Raw genomic sequence first — 23,576 nt, 5'->3', positions numbered from 1 at the left:
TGAATGGGATTTTCCTGTTCTGTTGGGGGCCCCCTTGGAGGGCGGGGCCCGTTTCAATTGAAACGGGTGAAACATAGGTAAGGCCGCCTCTGCACACACACACACACACACACACACACACACACACACACACACACACACACATATATATATATATATATATATATATATACATTTTTTTTTAGTTTGTGTCCAATATTTATTGTGTTTTTAGAGTAATTAAGAGGTATTTACGCAGAAGCTCTGATTAGCATTGTGAATGTTTGAGAGCTGTTTTGTATGGTCCACAATTTGAATATGATAGAATTCTAATTAAGTAGTTTATTCTTGACAGCTAATTTGAGGAACAATTTTGTGTACAAATGCAAAACTCAACAATTAGGCTTCTCATTTATTCTGACAGCTTCAGCGACTTGCCACCTACTTTCTTTTTAATGGCATCTTTCCGTGGGTTTATTGTGTAATTGCTTTCCTTTGTGAAAAGCAAATAAGCTCATACATTTTAATGAAACGCAACGAAACAACGCCACACAAGCCAGAGATGTGAGAAGTTTATTGTAAAAGTGTGTGTGATTAGAACTGCCTCCAGCCATCTGTGTGTGTCGGTGCAGAGTCCGGCCGTGTTTTGAGCGTTGAGACTCTGCGCGTCATTGGCGGCGGGCTGCAGTTCCGGCGCTGACCAGCGGGGGTCACAGTTCGTCCCGAGGCGCGTTTAAAGGGAAATGTTTGAACTCCTCAGGGACCTCCTCGCCTTTCTGTGACCTTTTATAAAAACCAAGAGAATCCAGCAAGCTGCTGATCTCATCTGCCTTCATCTTCTTCACATGAACAACCTGAGGTCAGAGAGTGAAAGATACAGAGAAATCTAAGATTTAAATCTCATAATTGTCATATTATTAAATTATATATTTAATAGCTTTTTTATTTTATTTTAATACATTTTAATATTTCTTCTTTATAGTTTATACGTTTGTTATTACATTTATTAGAATGTTTAATTTGTTTGACATTTTTACTTTTTGTTAAATTATTTATATTTCTTTTCTTAAAAATGTATTTAATTTTCTGATATTTTTTAAACATTTTATATCAAGATTTTTTTAACACTTTTGGCATTTTTTTTATTGTGTTTGCATTTTATATTTTTACTTTCCACATTTGTAGTATGTTATATATTTTTTCTGTTTTTAAATTTATATTCTTACATTCATTTTCAGATTATAAACATAAATAATAATAATTTACATTTGTTTTACACTTTTATTATTTTGTTATTTTTTGTATTTTTATTTTACATTTGTGATTAATTATATTCATTCTGTTTTTATGTTTCATTTTTACATTTAAGGTTTTACATTTTTATTGCTTTTGCATTTAATAATTTTTTCTTGCATTGTTATGGTTATTTATATTCATTATATTCAACTATTTTATAGTGTGTATTGTCCTAATGTCTTTTAGGTGTTTTGCTATAAATAAACACTATAAAAAAAATTTATCTCAATGACATTTTTTTTACCTTCTTTTTGAATCATTTGAAAATAATCACATAACATTTATTAATTTCTTTAAACACCCCTTGTCAGCTTTGTTGGTTTTTTTCATCTTCTCAAAATGAGAAGATGATGAGAATATTCATGCTGCTCTTGCCCTTACAACAATCAACAAAAGCCAATAGTGAAAAAATAAAATAAAATAAAAAACACAAGGAAAAAACAACCCCTTCATATCATTGGTTTTGTGATGTGTTGTGACATTTGCATATGCATGATAATGATATTTATATTTAAATAATATTTTAAAAGTACAGAGACATGCAGGTTTTTCAAGAAAGAAATAGACACAGAAAACATTTGAAATGCAAATGTATAATGCAAATGCTAAAAAAGAAAAAAAAAGAAAATAAAGTGCACTTGCACATAAAAATCACATTGTCTTTACCTTCACTTCCTCGTCCTTCTCGTTGTAGAAGATCAGGCGGGGGTTTTTCTCCTCTCCTGAATCGAACTCAAGGTTGTGACTTTAAACAGCAGGTTAAGGTTATCAGCAGCAGGCAAATGACCTCTGAAGCCATGAAGCGCATGACTCCGGCCTCTAAGTGTTTAAACATATGGCAGCCCTAAAGATTTCATTAACATTTACATCCCTGTCAAACACTGTCTTAGCAGAGCCATGGTCTTCCAAGAAATATGGAAGATACTTTTTAACATTCTTTTAAAAAGACTAATGGCACTAAACTGAAAACACTGGAATTACAAGAAAATGAGAGTGATTTTCAGTGGTAATGTCTGGATACTACAATGCCCATCGCTCCATAAGGAAATTGTAGAGCTCTGGCATCTTCTTTATGGATCATCCCACTACACTGGGAGCCTGGGAATGGATTGAAGAGAGATTAACAATAGGCAAAACATTGAAAACAAGTGTTTTAACTCAAGTAACACTATTATCTGTCATCAAATGTTCATTGAGGTCTTGACATTGTATCATAGACAGTATTTTGAATAGAGTTTTTGAATAGAGTATTTAGTTTGGGGTCGGTAAGATTTATTATTATTTTAATAAATTGATTCATTAATTCTGCAAGGATCATTTGCGTTAAATTATGGAAGAAATTATTTTAAGTTTTGTGAAAACAGGCTTTCATTTTAAATTGATCAAAAGTTACTGTAAAGACATGTATTTTATATATATATATATATATATATATATATATATATATATATATATATATATATATATATATATATATACATACAGTACAGACCAAAAGTTTGGACACACCTTCTCATTCAAAGAGTTTTCTTTATTTTCATGACTATGAAAATTGTAGAGTCACACTGAAGGGATCAAGGGCTATTTGACCAAGAAGGAGAGTGATGACCTGGCCTCCACAGTCACCGGACCTGAACCCAATCGAGATGGTTTAGGGGTGAGCTGGACCACAGACAGAAGGCAAAAGGGCCAACAAGTGCTAAGCATCTCTCGGGGAACTCCTTCAAGACTGTTGTAAGACCATTTCAGGTGACTACATCTTGAACCTCATCAAGAGAATGCCAAGAGTGTGCAAAGCAGTAATCAAAGCAAAAGGTGGTTACTTTGAAGAACCTAGAATATTACATATTTTCAGTTGTTTCACGCTTTTTTGTTATGTATATAATTCCATATATAATTCCACATGTGTTAATTCATAGTTTTGATGCCTTTAGTGTGAATCTACAATTTTCATAGTCATGAAAATAAAGAAAACTCTTTAAATGAGAAAGTGTGTCCAAACTTTTGGTCTGTACTGTATATATATATTTTATATATCTGTATATATATATATCTTTTGAACTTTCTATTCATCAAATAATCCTGAAAAAAACTAAAATAAAAAAACAAACAGTACCATGATTTCCACTAAAAATAAAAATAATAATAATATGATTTATGAATGATTTATGAAGGATCATGTGACATTGAAGACTGTAGTAATAATAAAGACATCACAGGATTAAATTACTTTTTAAATGTATTACAATAGAAAAATTTTATTTTAAATCAGAATAATATTTCACAATATTTCTGTTTTTAATTTTTTTATCAAATAAATGCAACCAGATAAATGCTTTATTTTAAGGTTTCCTTGTTACAAGTTACATGTACTTATTATTATAATAACAATTAATTATTTATAATTACATGCAAACAAACCCAGTCCTAACCTCTATATACATGTAGTTAATTAATATTACTCAGTACTTAAATATATGATTACTGTAACAAAGACACCTTAAAACAAAGTGTAACCAAATGCAACCTTTCTTAAAAGAAATTGAATGGTAGTGTATATATTTGTATTGCTTAATACATTATTATAATTGACATTAAATGCATCAATCTCTTTAGCTTCTGTGGCAATATAGTTTAATGCAGTTTGTCTCACTTCATTGGACAATGAGAGTGATTTCCTAAGCTAAACTCTTGCATATATCTAGCGATAAAACATGTATTATTGAGCACTCACCAAAAGTTTTCCTCTGGCTATAACAAGCTTTTCCTTCTCAGTGCTGCTTTCTGAGACATTTCCATTGCTTCTCCTTGTGGCACACAAAGTCAGAATAACCAGCAGTGTGAGCCACATACTGTTTTTGGGATGGGAGACCTCACTGTTTCCAAAATGATCAAGGTCCTTTGGTGAAATGAGGGTCAAGACAGTAGATATGGGTTGCTGATAGGTATATGCCACCATGTGGCAGAGTTTGATTGGCTGAATTGTTGTTGTTTTTTTCAGAGGAATTGGATAAAAAGCATAGTATGTGAAAATTATTATTTAAAATCTACAAAATCTTAACAAAAGGGACTTAAAGCTATTATTTGTTTGATAAAGTCAAATTTTTTGTGAAGTTTGTTGTATTTTTATGTTTTTTTCTTCTTCTCAGAATTAAGGAATTGAGACTGCAGAGCAGCTGGGTCTGTGTCAGATTCTCCCACAGTCTGCTGATGAATAACCAGAGTCAGAACACAACAGCTGCTGTTTGACTAACACTCTGATGAAGCAGTGTTTAAACTTTAAAAGTCTTTTAAATTCTTCTATGAACTATGGTGCTCCTTCATTTTAAGGAGATAGTTCACCCAAAAATTAAAATTTGATGTTTATCTGCTTACCCCCTAGGGCATCCAAGATGTAGGTGACTTTGTTTCTTCAGTAGAACACAAACTGAGATTTTTTAACTGAAACTGTTGCAGTCTATCAGTCTTATAATTTAAGTAGATGGGAACCACAGCTAAAACATGAAAAAAGAAAGAAACACAGAAACAAAACCACTCTATCTATAATCTCAATCAGGAGTGTCAATGATCCATTTGAGAGATAGGGGGCGGTAATGCACTTATAAGTCTGTGATCCGTCATAAAGCAAGAAGAAGAAGAGGACACCTGTCTGCTTGAGAACACACTCAGGAGGACCTGCTCAGGAGAGTACTAACAGGTCAGACATTGCTTGTATCAGAGGTAAAAAGTATATACGTTTAGTGTCTTTACACATTGATGTATCATCACAAGCCGCAGGGCTTCATTTGATTTTGTTTGTGCATGTTTTTATTTAGTTTCATTGTATGTTTTAGTCGTGATTCCTATCCACTTACATTATAAGACTGACAGACTGCAACGGTTTGTTTTAAAAATCTCAGTCACCTACATTTCGGATGCCCTGGGGGTAATTTTTGGATGAACTATCCCTTTAATAACAATAATGACACATAATACTTTGAGTTGATAAGGGAAAATAAAATGATAATTGTTACACACCTGGAAAAACATTAATATTTGACATTTTAGTTTATTGAATCATCTACATGTTATACCATGAGTCTTTGAAATTTTACTTAGTCTCCTAGTCATTACCCTAAATGTATGTTACAGCAACAGGTAGAAACAACATAGTCATCAGTAATTTTCTATAAAAGGTCATTTTAGCTGACTTAGATGTTAGATATAATTAGCAAGTAATAATAATAATAACAATAATAATAATTATTAAAATTTTATATATATATATATATATATATATATATATATACATATAAAATTTAGAATATTTGATAAGTGCATATAGAGATAGAAACATTTAGAATTTTCTGTAAGTATTATTATAAGTATATAGAGGTGCTTATCAATAAATTAGAATGTCGTGAAAAAGTTCATTTCATTAATTCAACTCAAATTGTGAAACTCATGTATTAAATAAATTCATTGCACACAGACTGAAGTAGTTTAAGTCTTTGGTTCTTTTAACTGTGATGATTTGGCTCACATTTAACAAAAACTCGCCAATTCACTATCTTAACCAGTTAGAATATGGTGACATGCCAATCAGCTAATCAACTCAAAACACCTGCAAAGGTTTCATGAGCCTTCAAATTGGTCTCTCAGTTTGGTTCTACACAATCTGAGGAAGACTGCTGATCTCACAGTTGTCCAGAAGACAATCATTGACACCCTTCACAAGGAGCCACAAACATCAATTGCCAAAGAAGCTGGCTGTTCACAGAGTGTTGTATCCAAGCATTTTAACAGAGAGTTGAGTGGAAGGAAAAAGTGTGGAGAAAAAAAGATGCACAACCAACTGAGAGAACCGCAGCCTTATGAGGATTGTCAAGCAAAAACGATTCAAGAATTTGAGTGAACTTTACAAGAATGGACTGAGGCTAGAGTCAAGGCATCAAGAGCCACCACACACAGACGTGTCAAGGAATTTGGTTGCAGTTCTTGTATTCCCCTTGTTAAGCCACTCCTGAGGCATCTTACCTGGGCTAAGGAAAAGAAGAACTGGACTGTTGCCCTGTGGTCCAAAGTGCTTTTTTCAGATGAGAGCAAGTTTTGTATTTCATTTGGAAACCAAGTTCCTAGAGTCTGGAGGCAGGGTGGAGAAACTCATAGCCCAAGTTGCTTTAAGTCCAGTGTTAAGTTTCCACAGTCTGTGATGATTTGGGGTGCAATGTCATCTGCTGGTGTTGGTCCATTGTGTTTTTTGAAAACCAAAGTCACTGCATCTGTTAATGAAGAAATTTTGGAGCACTTCATGCTTCCTTCTGCTGACCAGCTTTTTGAAGATGCTGATTTCATTTTCCAGCAGGATTTGGCACCTGCCCACACTGCCAAAAGCACCAAAAGTTGGTTAAATGACCATGGTGTAGTTGTGCTTGACTGGCCAGCAAACCCACCAGACCCGAACCCCATGGAGAATCTATGGGCTTTTGAGGAAAATGAGAAACAAGAGACCAAACAATGCAGAAGAGCTGAAGGCCACTGTCAAAGAAACCTGGGCTTCCATATCACCTCAGCAGAGTCACAAACTGATCACCTCCATGCCACGCTGAATTAAGGCAGTAATTAAAGCAAAAGGAGCCCCTACCAAGTATTGAGTACATGTACAGTTAATGAACATACTTTTCCAGAAGGCCAACAATTCACAAAAAAAATGAAGTGTTCTAATTTGTTGAGATTGTGATTTGGTGGGTTTTTGTTAAATGTGAGCCTAAATCATCACAATGAAAAAAAAACAAAGACTTAAACTACTTCAGTCTGTGTGCATTGACTTTATTTAATACACAAATTTAACAATTTGAGTTGAAGTACTGAAATAAATGAACTTTTTCAAGACATTCTAACTCATTGAGAAGCACCTGTATATATATATATATATATATGTATATTTACGACTAGTTTTAACGTGAAGTAAACATGACTGGACATCTTATGTAATTGCTCAGTCAGTGTTTCAACTGTGGAAAGACGTCAATAAAACAGCTTGTGAACAAAATGTCACATAGCATTTTATTTACCTCAGGCAAGTCATCATTGTCCACAGCTTGTTATTTGCTGAAGAAATGAAGTTTAGAGAAGAGCATTTTGAGAAATATAAGACTATACACACCATTATATTTTAATTTAATAATACCTTAGTTATTTAATGTTTAAATAAATATTTTATTAACAAGTTATGACAGCCACTGTGTAAATGATCACATTTGAACAACAAATATAAATTGTATAAATTAGAAGAATTGTATAATTTAGAAACTGCATTATGTGCAATAATTTACATGTTAAAATGTATGTACTGTATGTGTGTGTGTGTTTGTGTGTGTGTGTGTGTGTGTATGTGTATGTGTGTGTAATAGCCATAGTAAGTACATAATTTGTGATATATTTATAGAAATATTTGATGCCTATTAATAATATCTGACTTTTGGTATTCATATTGCTATGGATAAAACTTTACATTGTTTGATAAATTGCTCATGATTTAAGTTGCTTTGGATAAACACAACAATAATATCATCGAAACCTTAAACATATGGGTATGATATTGATTGGATTTTGTTCTGTAACATTTAAAATGATGTTTGGAAATTGTTAAATTTGGTTGACTTGGTAATGTACTCCAGTTTTTGCTAATATTAAATGCTATAATATTTAACATTATACAGAAATGTATAACATTATACAGAAATGCTTTAATATTGAATGCAAAATGTTATCTCCTTCAGTGTTTTCATCATTTATTCTCTATTTTACTTATGTAGTCACAGGAGGACCCAGGATCAAGGCAGTGCATGCCAGGACATAAAATGTCAACTCTGCCCCCTTCTGGTATGTAATAAGCTCTTTAGTCTGTGTAATTACATACAGAAGCAAACTATATACATACCAAACTGAATTACTTCTGTATGGGTGTATTCAGTTACATTGCACTTGCATAATACTACTAGTTCTTAAAGGGAGCAGTGTGTTGATTTTAGGTCACCTATAGAGGGCGATCATGCTACAGGATGGACTTCTGGCAGTGTTTTAGGTAACAGCATTTCCAAAACTCTTGCCACAGACAATTATCTTTCCAATGAAAATAAACCATTCTCCATAGGAATGCAGCAGTGAAACCATCATGCTCTATCATCCACAGACTGAGCTGGGGCCCCATCTGTCTGTCTGTCTCTACATCTGTGGCCAGGCGCTGATGTGTCAGATCGTCATCTCCCTCTAAAAAGACCCAGATTTCCTCTCTGGACCTGAAAAACATAATATCTGCAGGCGACACATTAAACCCATTGTAAATCTGCGAAGATGTGACTAAGCGGTCAATCTGAGACCTGAGCTTCACCACCACTGTTGTCCTAGAAGATTGTTTTATTTTTTTCAAAATGGTTCAGGAGTTCTTAGACATGTTTTATTCAATTATCAACATTGTCTCAGATGTTTCTCCTAAATTCCATAAGGAGAAATAAAATAAGGCACATGTGGAAGGACTTTTAACATATAGTAGATACATATAAAATAAATATATTTTAAGAGTTCTACAGGTTTAGAGGAAATGTCAGGCCTCTGTTTAGAAATATGAAAGAGATGTGACATTCAGCCAAGTATGGTGACCCATACTCAGAATTCGTGCTCTGCATTTAACCCATCAGTGCACACACACAGAGCAGTGAACACACACACACACTGTGAACAAACACCCGGAGCAGTGGGCAGCCATTTATGCTGCGGCACCCAGGGAGCAGTTGGGGGTTCATTGCCTTGCTCAAGGGCACCTACGTCGTGGTATTGCCAGCCCGAGATTCAAACCCACAACCCTAGGGTTAGGAGTCAAACTCTCTAACTACTAGGCCATGACTTCCCAAAGTCGTGTATAAGTGTTTCAGCAACAGTAATGTAGTAATTTATGTCGGGGAGGGGAGGATGGGGGGTTGCCTGAAAATTGCCTGACAAACATCCAGAAAAAAAAAAAAACAAGTGTTAAATCTGAGAAATATTGATACGTTTTCCACTGTTTACATCACATTTGATATAAAGAAAACTGGAGACGTTTTGTCTGGGTATATGTTTGGACTATTCCAAATTTGAAAATTAATTTTAAGGCATTAAAGCCTTCAGTCAACCTGAAGGACACTTCTTGATTCTTCCTCGACACAGGCCATTTATATAGTTTGCATTGGAGGGTCAGGCATGGCAGTTCAGGGTCCTGACCCTTGGGCTGTCCCTGTCCTTCATGTCTTTCAGAAAGGTCTCAGAGGGCGCCCTTGCCCTGTTATAGTAAGTGGGCATCAGGATCCTCAACTGCCTCAATGACTGGCTCATCATGGCCCAATCACGAGAGCAGCTGTGCATTCACAGGGACCTCGTGCTCCAGCACCTCAGCCAATTGGGGCTTCAGGTCAACTGGAAAAAGAGCAAACTCTCCCCTGTGCAGAGAATCTCTTTACTCGGTGTGGAGTTAGACTCCAATTAGACTGAGTATGATGGCGCGGCTCAACAGTGAGCATGCTCAGTCACTGTTGAACTGCCTGATGTAGTATCTCTCAAAAAAGTTGGAACAAGGCCATGTTAACCACTGTGTGGCATCCCCTCTTCTTTTTATAACAGTTTGCAAATGTCTGGGGACTGAGGAGACAAGTTGCTCAAGTTTAGGAATAGGACTGTTGTCCCAATCTTGTCTAATACAGGCTTCTAGTTGCTCAACTGTCTTAGGTCTTCTTTGTCGCATCTTCCTCTTTATGATGTGCCAAATGTTTTCTATGGGTGAAAGATCTGGACTGCAGGCTGGTCATTTCAGTATCTGAATCCTTCTTTTACGCAGCCATGATGTTGTAATTGATGCAGTATGTGGTCTGGCAAAATGCAAGGTCTTCCCTGAAAGAGATGACGTCTGGATGGGAGCATATGTTGTTCTAGAACTTGGATATACCTTTCAGCATTGATGATGCCTTTCCAGATGTGTAAGCTGCCCATGCCACACGCACTCATGCAACCCCATACCATCAGAGATGCAGGCTTCTCAACTGAGCGCTGATAACAACTTGGGTTGTCCTTGTCCTCTTTAGTCCGGATGACATGGCGTCCCAGTTTTCCAAAAATAACTTCAAATGTTGATTCGTCTGACCACAGAACAGTTTTCCACTTTGCCACAGTCCATTTTAAATGGGCCTTGTTCCAGAGAAAACACCTGTGGTTCTGGATCATGTTTAGATATGGCTTCTTTTTTGACCTATAGAGTTTTAGCCGACAACGGCGAATGGCACTGTGGATTGTGTTCACCGACAATGTTTTCTGGATGTATTCCTGAGCCCATGTTTTAATTTCCATTACAGTAGCATTCTTGTATGTTATGCAGTGCTGTCTAAGGGCCCGAAGATCACGGGCATCCAGTATGGTTTTCCATCCTTGACCTCTATGCACAGAAATTGTTCCAGATTCTCTGAATCTTTGGATGATATTATGTTCTGTAGATGATGATAAATTCAAACTCTTTACATTTTTTCTCTGAGAAACTCCTTTCTGATATTGCTCCAATATTTTTCGCAGCAGCATTGGGGGAATTGGTGATCCTCTGCCCATCTTGACTTCTGAGAGACAGTACCACTCTGAGAGGCTCTTTTTATACCCAATGATGTTGCCAATTTACCTAATAAGTTGCAAATTGGTCCTCCAGCTGTTCCTTATATGTACATTTAACTTTTCCTGGCCTCTTATTGCTACCTGTCCCAACTTTTTTTGAATGTGTAGCTCCTCTGGATTCAGACACTGGCTCAAGTTGCTGCGTGCCGTCAACATTCTGATGGAGCTCAATGCGCTGATGCGCTCTTATGACAACTCATGACAACTCACGTTCATCAGGGAATGGTGACTCCATCCCGAGACAGTCTGGCTGATCTGGAGTTGATTCAGGGTTGCCCACGAGTTCTCCCACTGCCAGGCTTTAACCCTCCAAATTGAAAGTGCAATCGCAGCACATCACGATGCAGTGGATGGCCAGTCCCTGGGAAAGCACAATCTCATTGTCAGTTACCAAAGGGGTGACAGAAGCTTCAATCCACCTAGGCCACCCCTGGTGCCCTCCCAGGATCTATTTACTGTCCTGGCCGCTGGACTCAGTTGAGTTTAAGTTTCTGTCTGCTAAGATGTGGTTCATCAACAGACACACATTTGGCCCATATCGTGGTTTAAACCAATCAGAGTTAGTGAAGGACAAAAAAAAAGTGAACTTGTAAAATTGCAGTGTTAAATGCGATGCGGTTGAAAATTTGGGTGAACCTAACTTTTGTGCTGGTGCACCTAAAAAAAAAAAGTTAGGCGCACCAGTGCAAAAAATTAGTCTAGAGCCCTGCAACCTTTGAGTAGCATTTTTCTGACATGCAGCTGCTTGTCAACATATGGATAATCAAGTGAGCCTAAATTGCTTTAGTCCAGTAAGAGTTCATCCTGAAATATTACTAAGAATATACAGTAAAATGTATTGCATTTACTTTTGCATTTCATAGCAAAAAGACTCATGAACCATGGCCTGAAAGTGGATATTTTTTTAAGTGATCCCATAAAGCTTTTTACTTTCTAAAAAAGTGTGATCTATCAACCATGCAACAGAAAATATGTAGTAGATTGTGTACAACAAGTGGTTTTGATCATGTTGATAATTTAGAGACCGTAGAAATCTGAGTATCAGATATGCTTTATAGGGTTAAATCGTGAATAAAAACAGAAGTTTGCCAAACAGCAGTTTTGTCTTGAAATGTAATTTTATTAATAAGATTCGGGAGGAGCGCGTCAGATACTTAGCCTAATCAACACAGGTGGACCATAATCAAGTAATCCATCCCATAGTATAAATATCGCTGACTTACCTCTATCCATTGACGGTTTATCAGCATGATGGTTCGCTTCGTCCGTCATCTTACCACAGACCCAATTTTCGTACCAACGAAGAGAGCTACACAGGGGATTTATAAGACCTGCTGCTGCTTTTCTCGGACCCGAGATCATTTCTACCCAGCCAAACACGGCCGTTGAGTAGCATTAAGCGTCATCGTGACAGCTGCTCTCCTCGCCAAGCCACACGTCATGGCCAATAGACCGTGCAAGCTCCGAGCTCGCCTTGCTCGACACAACAATCGTGCCGCCCGAGACCGAGCCCTCCCCGAGCGCTGGATTGCAGCAGAAAGAACCCAACCAGCACGGGTCGAACCCCAGTTCTCACCGCGGCTCAGCCTTTCACCCCGGCGTACCGGCCGAGTGGCAGTTTGAGGCCGCTTCCTCTAGCGGCGCAGACCGCGCGACGTTAACCAATACATTTTCAGGCGAAGACGCTAAAAACAGGTTCTTCTTTTTCTTCATTGGATTTTTACGGCAGTTGGCATCCAAAGTGTTGCATCTAAAAGCAGGTTCGCGGCAAAAGTTTGTTAAACGACGTCATGACGCAGTTCCGTCTTCTTCTGCTAGTGTTTTATGGCGGTTTTGGCAAACCAGCGTAAAGGTGCATTACCACCACCTGCCGATCTGGAGTGTGGATTGCGCATAGATTTGGACTACAGATACAAACGTTCCGTCGGACGAAGGTGCCACTTAACCACGAAGCAAAGGCATTACATTCGCCTTACCGCACACGTTTAAACCTCACGGAAATGATACAGAAATAAGTTCCATGAAGGAGAAAAAAAAAAAAAAAAAAAAAAAAAAAAAAAAGCTCGTAAGTCTCTGGATAAAAGAGTCTCTGCTAAATGCTTAATTTAATTTTAATTTCTATGCAAGTTTTCTGGTAGAACCAAATCATTTAGGGACCTATTTCACCATTCACAGGTGTGATCACTCAAAATTCATCTAAAACGTATCCGCTATAGTTTTTCAACGCAGGATAGCAAGTGTGAGTAAAATAACTGTCGCCTTTTAAAGTCCACATGAAATCAAAATTGACTATATTTACTTTGTTTGCCTAAATTGATCGTTTTGTGCTGAACAATTCATCCATGCGAGCCAATCCACCAAAAAAAAAAAAAAAAAAAAAATTCTGCCTTCATAATCTTTAATCAAAATCTGAAAATGCCCCCCCCCCCACCCCCTGCATTGGAGGACCTTCACTGATGATGTAGGCTTGAGGAATTTGGTGTCTGCTTAATCCATAACCACGCCCCTCAAACTGACACTGACAGGCTGCCTGTGTGTAGCGAGCATTGACAACGTGTGAAAGGAGAGATGGCAAGGAGGTGCATTTTTGTAAATGATCCTCGGTGTGTTCCTGTTCTCATCTTCCTTTTCCTGCTGAAACTAAATTGTGGTGATTCAGGTGGCGAGTAATCCTCAACAACCGATTGTAAACTTGCATTTAGATCTGCCTCTATTTTTCGAATTAAACGCCTACTTATCTAGATCCAATCAGGTGCTAGTTGGAAAATAAGCCACGCCCACTACTTTCCTCATTTATTATTCAGTTTCTCTCGGAAATACGTCACAACACTGGAGAAAAGTCGTTTGCAACTTCCGTTTCATGGGGACTTTAAGGACCGTAATACGAAAAAACTGGCAAATAAACATCTTTAGAAACCACTTGGAAGCGAATAGCACATAACTGCCATTAACCCATTTGCTTGCAAGCATCGCCAACTGCCCCAGTTTATTATCGTTCATTTTCACAGCACGTTAAACATCACTCCCTTACTTGATCTGGATAAACCCGGCATCAATTGAAAGCCAATTGACCAATATTTCGATAAAACATCATTTCAGTGACAGTTATTAAGTAATTATGTCAGGAAAACGATTCCTATTCCTGAACGGTAAACGTCGAAGTGTTAGCTCGTGGACAAATGTTGATCATGGATCTAGTCAGAAAGAATCATGAGCAGAAACATCTTTATTTTGGGTATGTAATTTCTGTCTCCATGTCAAAAATGGGGGGTGACTGGTAAGGGGTTAATGTTATTGCTGTAATCATGTCTTTCGGTACAACGTCTTACAAGACTAAACATGCTTCATCGTTTCCAAAAGCCTCTGTTTCCACAGTCCATACTACAACGTGAAAACAGCGTTCCAAACGTATCCGCTCGGGAAACAGTCTAAAGAGCCCTGAGGCCAAACGAGAGGAAAGATGCTTTTCCAACAGGAACCTAATAATGTGGCCAAGGCTTGAGGAATTGTCAAATCAGGCAACCAATTGCTGAGCTGGTGACACAGTAGGCTACCCATTCATTTTTAGCTTGCCCCATCAAATGTTACTAACCTTTTTTTTTTTTTTTTTTTTACTCTTCCCACAGCCAACATCTACAGCAGCCGAAGCAAGTAGCCTTGCACGTACCTCCTCACTGCCGCAGCAGTGTCTGCTCGCGCAGGAGCCTTACCTGTACCTCATCACTGCCGCAGCAGCGTCTGCTCCCGCAGGACCCTTTCACGTATCTCCCCACTGCCACAGCAGTGTCTGCTCCCGCAGGAGCCTTTCCTATACCTCCTCACTGCCGCAGCAGTGTCTGCTCCCGCAGGAGCCTTTCCCGTATCTCTCCACTGCCGCAGCAGTGTCTGCTCCCGCAGGAGCCTTTCCTATACCTCCTCACTGCCGCAGCAGCGTCTGCTCCCGCAGGAGCCTTTCCCGTATCTCTCCACTGCCGCAGCAGTGTCTGCTCCCGCAGAAGCCTTCCCTATACCTCCCCACTGCCGCAGCAGCGTCTGCTCCTGCAGGAGCCTTTCCCGTATCTCCCCACTGCCGCAGCAGTGTCTGCTCCCGCAGGAGCCTTTCCTATACCTCCTCACTGCCGCAGCAGTGTCTGCTCCCGCAGGAGCCTTTCCTATACCTCCTCACTGCCGCAGTAGTGTCTGCTCCCGCAGGAGCCTTTCCTATACCTCCCCACTGCCGCAGCAGTGTCTGCTCCCGCAGGAGCCTTTCCTATACCTCCTCACTGCCGCAGCAGTATCTGCTCCCGCAGGAGCCTTTCCTATACCTCCTCACTGCCGCAGCAGTGTCTGCTCCCGCAGAAGCCTTCCCTATACCTCCCCACTGCCGCAGCAGCGTCTGCTCCCGCAGGAGCCTTTCCCGTATCTCCCCACTGCCGCAGCAGTGTCTGCTCCCGCAGGAGCCTTTCCTGTACCTCCTCACTGCCGCAGCAGTGTCTGCTCCCGCAGGAGCCTTTCCTATACCTCCTCACTGCCGCAGCAGTGTCTGCTCCCGCAGGAGCCTTTCCTATACCTCCCCACTGCCGCAGCAGTGTCTGCTCCCGCAGGAGCCTTTCCTATACCTCCTCACTGCCGCAGCAGTATCTGCTCCTGCAGGAGCCTTTCCCATATCTCCCCACTGCCACAGCAGCGTCTGTTCACACGCAAAAAAAAATAAAAATAAAAAAGTAATAATAATAATTTCCGCTTCTAGGTATGCCAGGCATCCTAGGTTGCGGTGACAGCATCATGTATCGACAATAGCCAAGACGATATTAGGCCCATTCTCCAATCAACGTTTTTTTTTTTTTTTAATTATTATTTTTTTTTAATTATAATTATCAGGCGGCCTACCATAATTCGGCTATCAAACCGCTCCGTTATCCCATCTCAGCACTGCACTTCACGCTCGCCCGTGCTCTCAAAGGATGACGTGAGCCTGCAGGTGGCAAAGAAGTCTCCATCCACAAATAGACATGCATCGTTTGCAGATATAAGGTATTCCATGGTACTTTACCAGGTAAATCCGATACGTGCCACATTTTAAAGGAGCTCTCACTAACGGAGTTTAATGCCACAGTTACATTAGAATGCATCTCATTCTGGTCTCGGGGCGGCGCGTTGGTCCCATCATGAGGCATGTGGTCCGGAGCGCGTATGACCAAGGCATCATTTCAACCGAACTCACTCCAAATATATGAACTTACCGGTTTTTGAATACCTTATATTTAAGGCATTTGTTTACGTCCATATTAGGGTTAAATCGTTGGACTTTAAATGGAATCTACTATAGTTTAAAAAAAAAAAAAAAAAACTTATGAAAAATAATTTCACTGGACAAGCGAGATGACAATAGTGCCGACTACATGAACTAGCAGTTTTAAATATAGTATTTTATATTTAATGCCAGTTTATCAGTACGTCCAAAAAATATATATATTTTTTCGATTATTGGTGATTCCATAGGCTTTTTCGTGCATCTGCATGGTTAAAATGGCAAATAGTAAGCTCAGACAAGTATAAAGAATCTTTCTCTTACTCCACCCATGCACGATTACATCGTCGATATGTACCATCGATCTCATGTGCTGACAATATGACAATACGACAACGACCACATTGCTGATACACGGCACCTATTTGGGGTACACTGGCACAGGAAATCCTATTTATTTTTGCACGCTTAATTTCGAATACAATGACTGCAACAAGATTTTCGGACTCATTATCGGAAGCAGCTTATTGGATTTGCTAAACAATTATTCAAGTAAGCCTCACAGCGTCTACCCTCGTAGACAACCAAATCCTCCTCTGTATCGAACTCCCTGTCAGGCGCTGCAAGAGTGCTCCCGGTTGAGCCAACCTTTGCCTTCTTCGTTCAACTATCAGCAAAGCTTACTCGTATGACATCGTGAGTATTAAACTCCTGTCAGACGCTTTCCCGCTTAAGCAATCTTGGACTTTCCATCCGACCACCAGCGAAGCTTACCCGATTAAAAAGCTAGATTAACCCCAAAAAAAAAAAAAAAAAAACACCGGATGCCGGCCATAGCCTCCCGGCCAGATAACCTTACCTTTTCGATCCTATGACCAGCGAGGCTTCTCTCTTTGATGACAGGAGCTCGAGCTCCCATCGGATGCCGACGAGAGCCTCCCGGCCAGACAACCTCACCTTTTCCATTCTGCGGCCAACAAGGCTTACCCGTTCGTTGCCTGGAGCTCACACTCCCTTCGGACGTAGGTAAAAGCCCCTGGCTACCTGTTTTGCCATTCTGTCTTACGTACGGAGAGGTTTACCCATCCAATGCACGGAGTCAGGGCTCCCATTGAATGTAGGTGAGAGCTTCCCGGCTAGACAACCTTACCTTTTCGTCCTTTGGCCAGCGAGGCTTAACCGTTCGATTCCGGGAGCTAAGCTCCTGTCGGCCGAAGGTAAGAGCCTCCCGGCCGGACAACCTTTTCTGTCCTTCAGCCAGAGAGGTTTACCCGTTCGATTCCTGGAGCTAAGCTCCTATCGGACGTCGGTCAGAGCCTCCTGGCTAGACAACCTGACCTTTTCCATCCTTGGCCAGCGAGGCTCACCCGTTCGATGAGAGTGCTCCCATCGGACGCTGGCGAGAGCCTCCTGGCCAGCCAATCACGACCATTCCGCGTGGTCTAGGTTACAAAACCTACAAGCAAGCCGTTCGATGCCGCAGGCACCAAACACACAAATAAATCCTCCCTCCTTCCTACGGTCGCCAAGGCTTACCCGTCTCTTGCCGTGAGTAGCAAACTCCCATAAGACGCTGACGACAGCCTAACGACCACACAAACTTACCTTTTCCATCCTACGGCCTGCGAGGCTCACCCAGTTGTTTTTGGGGAACAGGAAGTCCCCGTTGGATGCGGACAAATGCCTCCTGGCCACCTATCGTTACCTTTTCTGTCAAACATCCGGAGAGGCTTACCCGTTCGATGCGTGTGCTCCCTTCGGACGCCGGCGAGAGCCTCCCGGTTAGACAACCTTACCTTTTCCTTTTCTATGGTCAGCGAGGCTTACCCGTTCGATGCGCGTGCTCCCTTCGGACGCTGGCGAGAGCCTCCTGGACAGACTTGCTTTACGTTTCCACTCTACGGTCGGCGAGGCTTACCCGTTCGATGCGTGTGCTCCCTTCGGACGTCGGTAACAGTCTCTCGGCCACGCAACTTCCCTTTCCATTTAACGGTAGGCGAGGCTTAACCGTCCGACGCTACGAGTCTCGTCCTCTCGCCAAATCCTGCAAAAAAATAAAAAATAAATGAATAAATAAATAAATAATAATAATTCAGCTACCCTCAGCTACCCTCACATCTTTTAACCCCGCCTGGCGAGGCTTACCCGTTCGATGTTCTGAGTCTAATGCCCCATCGGATGCTGCGAGAGACCTTCCAGTCGGGTTTTCCTTTCCACTCTCCCCGTCCGGCGAGGCTTACCCGTCTGATGTGTGCGCTCCCTTCAGACGTCTGGCGAGAGTTCTCCCGGGCGGGCCTATGCTTGCCGGCCGCAAGCGAGTCTCATCCATCTAATGCCGTGAGTCGGGATCTCCCATCAGATGTCGCCAGAGTCCTCCTTGTCGGCCAGCCCAAAGCTTTTTATCTGCCAAACCGAGAGGACCCAGACGTCCGTCATTATGAGTCTCAATCTCCTGTCGGAGGCTTCATGGGCCCTCTCGGTCAGCACTAGGCCCTTCACCCACTGAATAGCAGGGGCTATCAGCCAGTAGGGCCCGTACGCCGACACCGTGACCTATTCCGGTCGAGGCAACTCGGGTCCTCCCGGTCGGGCACCACAACCACGCTGCTCCTCCTCATCGGCCGGAAGGGCTCACCGTTCCAACGCCAAAAAGCTCCAGTTGAGCATCGGCTCGAAGCCCTACCGACCGGGCGCCAACAACCACGTAGTTCACTAGCTGCAGCCGGTAGGGCCTACTCTCCCAACGCCCAAGTCGCTCCCTCCGGAGTACGTAGGCCCTCCCAACCTGCCAACGAGACGACTTCTCAGAAACCAAATCAGCCCCCGCCAGTACTCTATGCTTTTGGGGGGGCATTCTCTAAACTGGCGGCTGTCCTCCTGTATATTTGCTTTTTGGGGGGTACTCTAGGTTCGGGCCATTCCCGAGCTCGGAGCCCTTCCCCGGACAGCACGCCAAATACGCATTCCATACCTCAGCTAATTATATGTAAGCGTGAACTATTGAAATGTAATTTTATTAATAAGATTCGGGAGGAGCGCGTCAGATACTTAGCCTAATCAACACAGGTGGACCATAATCAAGTAATCCATCCCATAGTATAAATATCGCTGACTTACCTCTATCCATTGACGGTTTATCAGCATCCCTCCTCCACCCCATCTCCTCACTTCAAGTTCACTTTATAAATAGACGGGGACAGCACGCCAAATACGCATTCCATACCTCAGCTAATTATATGTAAGCGTGAACTATTGAAACTCAGACACACATGAGTATCAGTCACAATCCTCTGGCTAAACATCAAAAAGCTTTTTTACGAGCTCTTCCGTTCTCTCTCTCATAAACGAGAGCGCCACCATCCCTGTACACTCGTCTCACACACTCACACCCACACATCGCTGTCGTCCGTTTCCCAGCATGCTGTTCTCCAGCAGCACATATAATGAGAAGGAGTCATTTCCTCCACTGGATCCTTTGGGCTCTCATCCTCGCCTCTAGTTTTTTTTCCCCTTCTCTCTTCCCCCTCCCTCTCCGTTGTTTTTCTCCACACTCAGCATTTAGGTAGTGCTTCCCCCTGTTTCCAAAACAAGCATCGTTTGATCCTGGACGTCTGGATCCTCAGGGCATAGACACACACACACGTGCTCATATTTTGTTTCCAGCTTTCATCACCAAAAAATTATGGCGATTATTTATATTTGGCAGTGCAGACTTGGTTAACCCCTGATTTTAGGTTTCTCTTTCTCTCTTAAAAATAAAGGTTCCAAAAGGGGTTTTCGCAGCCATTGAAGAACCCTTTTTTTGCTACCACCAAAAAAACAAACAAAAAAAAACATATAATTAACAGCTCTTAAAACAACCTTTTCTTTTCTTTCTTTTTTTTTAAGTGAAAAGAACATTTACAAAACCTAAAGAAACTTTTTTCCATTATAAAGTACATTTTGAGGAATGGAAAGATTCAACACTCTTAAAAATAAAGCTTCCAGAATTTTATTTAGTAGCGATGCCATAAAAGATTATAAATTTTTTTATTATTTTATTATATTTTAAAAAATACAATAAAATAAACAATCACTCAATAGTTCTTGAAAGAATTATTTTTTTAATGTGAAGAACATTTTGATAATCTAAAGAACCTTTTATCCAGTACAAAAACCTCTTGTAGAATGGATAAAATTCCAAATTCTTAAGATAAAACTTCCAAAATTGTGTTTTCACTGCAGCAATGCCATGGAAGAACCATTTTTGGTTTCCCATAGAACCTTTCAGTCAACAGTTCTTTAAAGAACCGTTTTGTCTTAGTGTGAAGAACACTTTAAACATCTAAAGAACCTTTTCCACTATAAAGAACCTGAAAAGGTTCCATGGATTTTAAAGGTTCTTCATGGAACCATCAATGCAAATAAAAAACCTTTATATTTAAGAGTGGTATTCAGATCTGATTAGAAATTCTAACCTCCAGAGTTGAGGATTATGGGAATTTCAGGTCAGGTTTGTATATTTAGATTTTGAGGGTATAGATTTGCATCTGACATCATGAGGCTGAATGCGAACTGGCTCAAGCTGAATGGCTGAAGCTGATCACATATGAGATAATGGAGGGAAGGCAGAGAAGGAGAGGAGTGTGGATTGCCACCATTGCAGATCTGCCCTTGTGCTCTAAACCAACTCTCCTAATGAAAACCACATGCTCTGTGAAATGGCTGAGGCTCAGAGAGAGAGAAGAGGGGGTGTAAAAGAGGAACAGGATGTAGACACAGCTCTAAAGATACTGACACGTTTTAATCAATCCAGACTGTGGCTCTCTGAGACACTGAAAGAGCAGAAAAATTCCAAGTCCACCTAAGAAGCTTTGGGAATTATGAATGAATAGAGACTGACAGACGGAGAGATAGAAAACAGAACAGTGTTACTGGCTGCTGTATCTTAATTCAAGATTGGAAAAAAAAAAAAAAAAAGCATGTTCAAATAGTACAGTACTTTACCTAAAATGTAATTTCTTAGTGTTTTTGAGTTAGAGGTGAAGTAATTAGGTCAGGGTTCTTTCTTTCTTTCTTTCTTTCTTTCTTTCTTTCTTTCTTTCTTGCTCTAAAAAAATGTTTTTAACCAAAAGTATGAAAAACACTTATACATTTTTATACATTTTAATATTTGACCAAAAAAGTATAGCATATTTTCCCCATATACCCATTGAAAAGTGCAAATTGATAACAAATGTAATCTATGATAACATTTATTTAGATTGTATTTATTTATTTAGATTGGATCTTATTTAAAACCCCTAAATAATGTATAATGATCTTGGTCTTACAACAGTCTTGAAGGAGTTCCCCGAGAGATGCTTAGCACTTAATGGCCCTTTTGCCTTCAGTCTGCAGTCCAGCTCACCCCTAAACCATCTGGATTGGGTTCAGGTCTGGTGACTGTGGAGGCCAGGTCATCTGGCGCAGCACCCCATCACTCTCCTTCTTGGTCAAATAGCCCTTGATGCCTTCAGTGTGAATCTACAATTTTCATAGTCATGAAAATAAAGAAAACTCTTTGAATGAGAAGGTGTGTGTGACGAGTGGGGCGGGGCCGAGGGATGTGGGAACACGAGCGAGGCCGGTGGAGTGATTGGGAAATCAGCGACACCTGCGACCCACCACTGGTCGAGTCCCACATAGGAGATGGAAGGATATAAAACTGGAGCGACGACAGTGAAGGACGAGAGAGGACCAGGCCTGGGCTTTATTTTATGTTTTGGTTTTATTTTGTGCACATCAGTCGTCCGTGAGGGGCTGATGCGCTGTTTTGTGTTTATTTTGTGATTATTAAAGTTTCAGTTGAGTGTCCGCCGGTTCCCGCCTCCTTCTTTCCAATGATAACGAAGGTTTTATTATAACAGTGGTGCCGAAACCCGGGAGAAGGAGGGACGCGCTGCTGAAGATCCCTCGCCGCTGTGGTGAATCCGCGGTGCCATCGAGCTGGCGAGGAGTGTGCCACCATGGACGCTCGAGGCGGAGGGCTGGAGTCAGTTGCCGGGGATGGGCGAGCTCGCTACCGGCCACCCGCGATGTGTAGGGGTGGCTGCCGTCCGTGAGGGAGCGGAGGAGTCAGCACCGTTCGCCAGAGAGCCGGAGCCTGCTGCCGTCCGCCTGAGGGGGGGGGAGCAGGGAACGGAGGACTCCTGCTGGCTGCCCAAAACCGGAGGAGCCGGTTTTTTCCTCTCTCCCCTCTCTCATCTCTGTCGCTCCTCCTTCCATCTCCTTTTCTCTCGCCTCATCTGTCTTACCCCCAGGTTCCCGCAGGTCCCCGTGAGCGATCCCCCGGGTCGGAGTAGAGCGCAGTCTCGAGGGTACCCCCCGGCCTGCGAGGGGCGATAGGGGTATGTGACGAGTGACTTCGCCAACACGAGTTCCAGCGGCTTATAAAGGTCTTCATACCACCATGGCGGCCCAAGCCAGTCAGATCGCTGCTAACCAGTTTCAGCTGAATCGACTGACGTCTATCACAGAGGAACTCGTCAAAGCCGTTCAGAGTCTCCATACAGCTCCCGCGGCCACACCAACGCCGGAAGCGTCCGCCATTGCCCATGCTGCAGGGACGCCGTCCCAGGCTAATCCCCGTCTCGCTTTCCCGGAGAGATACAACAGTGACGCCAGCAAGTGTAAGGGATTTCTTTTACAATGCTCACTGTTTGTTGAACAGCAACCCACGCTGTATACGACTGATACTGGGAGGACCGCCTTTGTTTGTTCACTGCTGACTGAGAGAGCACTGGAATGGATTACTGCTGTATGGGGCTCCGATGGATCTACATTCAACTCCTTTCAGGACTTCCTACAACAGTTCAGGGCCGTATTCGATCATCCTAAGGAGGGAAAGGGAGCTGGAGATCGCCTATTGGAGTTATCGCAAGGCAAAATGACGGCGGCTGATTATGCCCTACGATTTCGCACTCTGGCGTCACAAACTAACTGGGTGAGCGACACGTTAAAAGTACTCTTCCGCAAGGGTATGAATTATGATCTTCAAGCTGAGCTAGCATGCAGAGATGAGGGCAGAGATCTTAATAGTTTCATCGAACTGACCATCTCCATTGACAATCTGCAACATGCCCGACGATCCAGTTCTCGTCGCACGGATCACCCAGTCTTCTTGCCGTCTCATGAACCTACTGAGCCCATGCAGATTAACACGTACCATCCGTCTATGGAGGAGAGAGATCGACGTATCTCTAACAAGCTATGCATTTATTGTGGATTACCTGGCCATCAACGTTACAACTGCCCCACTCGTGCATCTACCTCCTCACAACGCTCGGTGAGTACTCCTCTCACTTCCATGTGAGATACTCAGTGCGTAAGCATTCCCGTTGAATTATGGATAAACGACAAACAAGTTATTACTTCCGCTTTACTC

General features: G+C 41.5%; 1 pseudogene; it reads right to left on the bottom strand.

The window, feature by feature from the left end:
- Nucleotides 1-538: 538 nt before the first annotated feature.
- Nucleotides 539-4,190, bottom strand: LOC132140238 (selenoprotein M-like; annotated as a pseudogene).
- Between the last annotated feature and the right edge of the window lie 19,386 nt (nucleotides 4,191-23,576).

Source organism: Carassius carassius, chromosome 5 (assembly GCF_963082965.1).
Source record: "Carassius carassius chromosome 5, fCarCar2.1, whole genome shotgun sequence".
Classification (NCBI taxonomy): Eukaryota; Metazoa; Chordata; class Actinopteri; order Cypriniformes; family Cyprinidae; genus Carassius; species Carassius carassius.
This window is presented reverse-complemented; position numbering and strand designations above follow the sequence as displayed.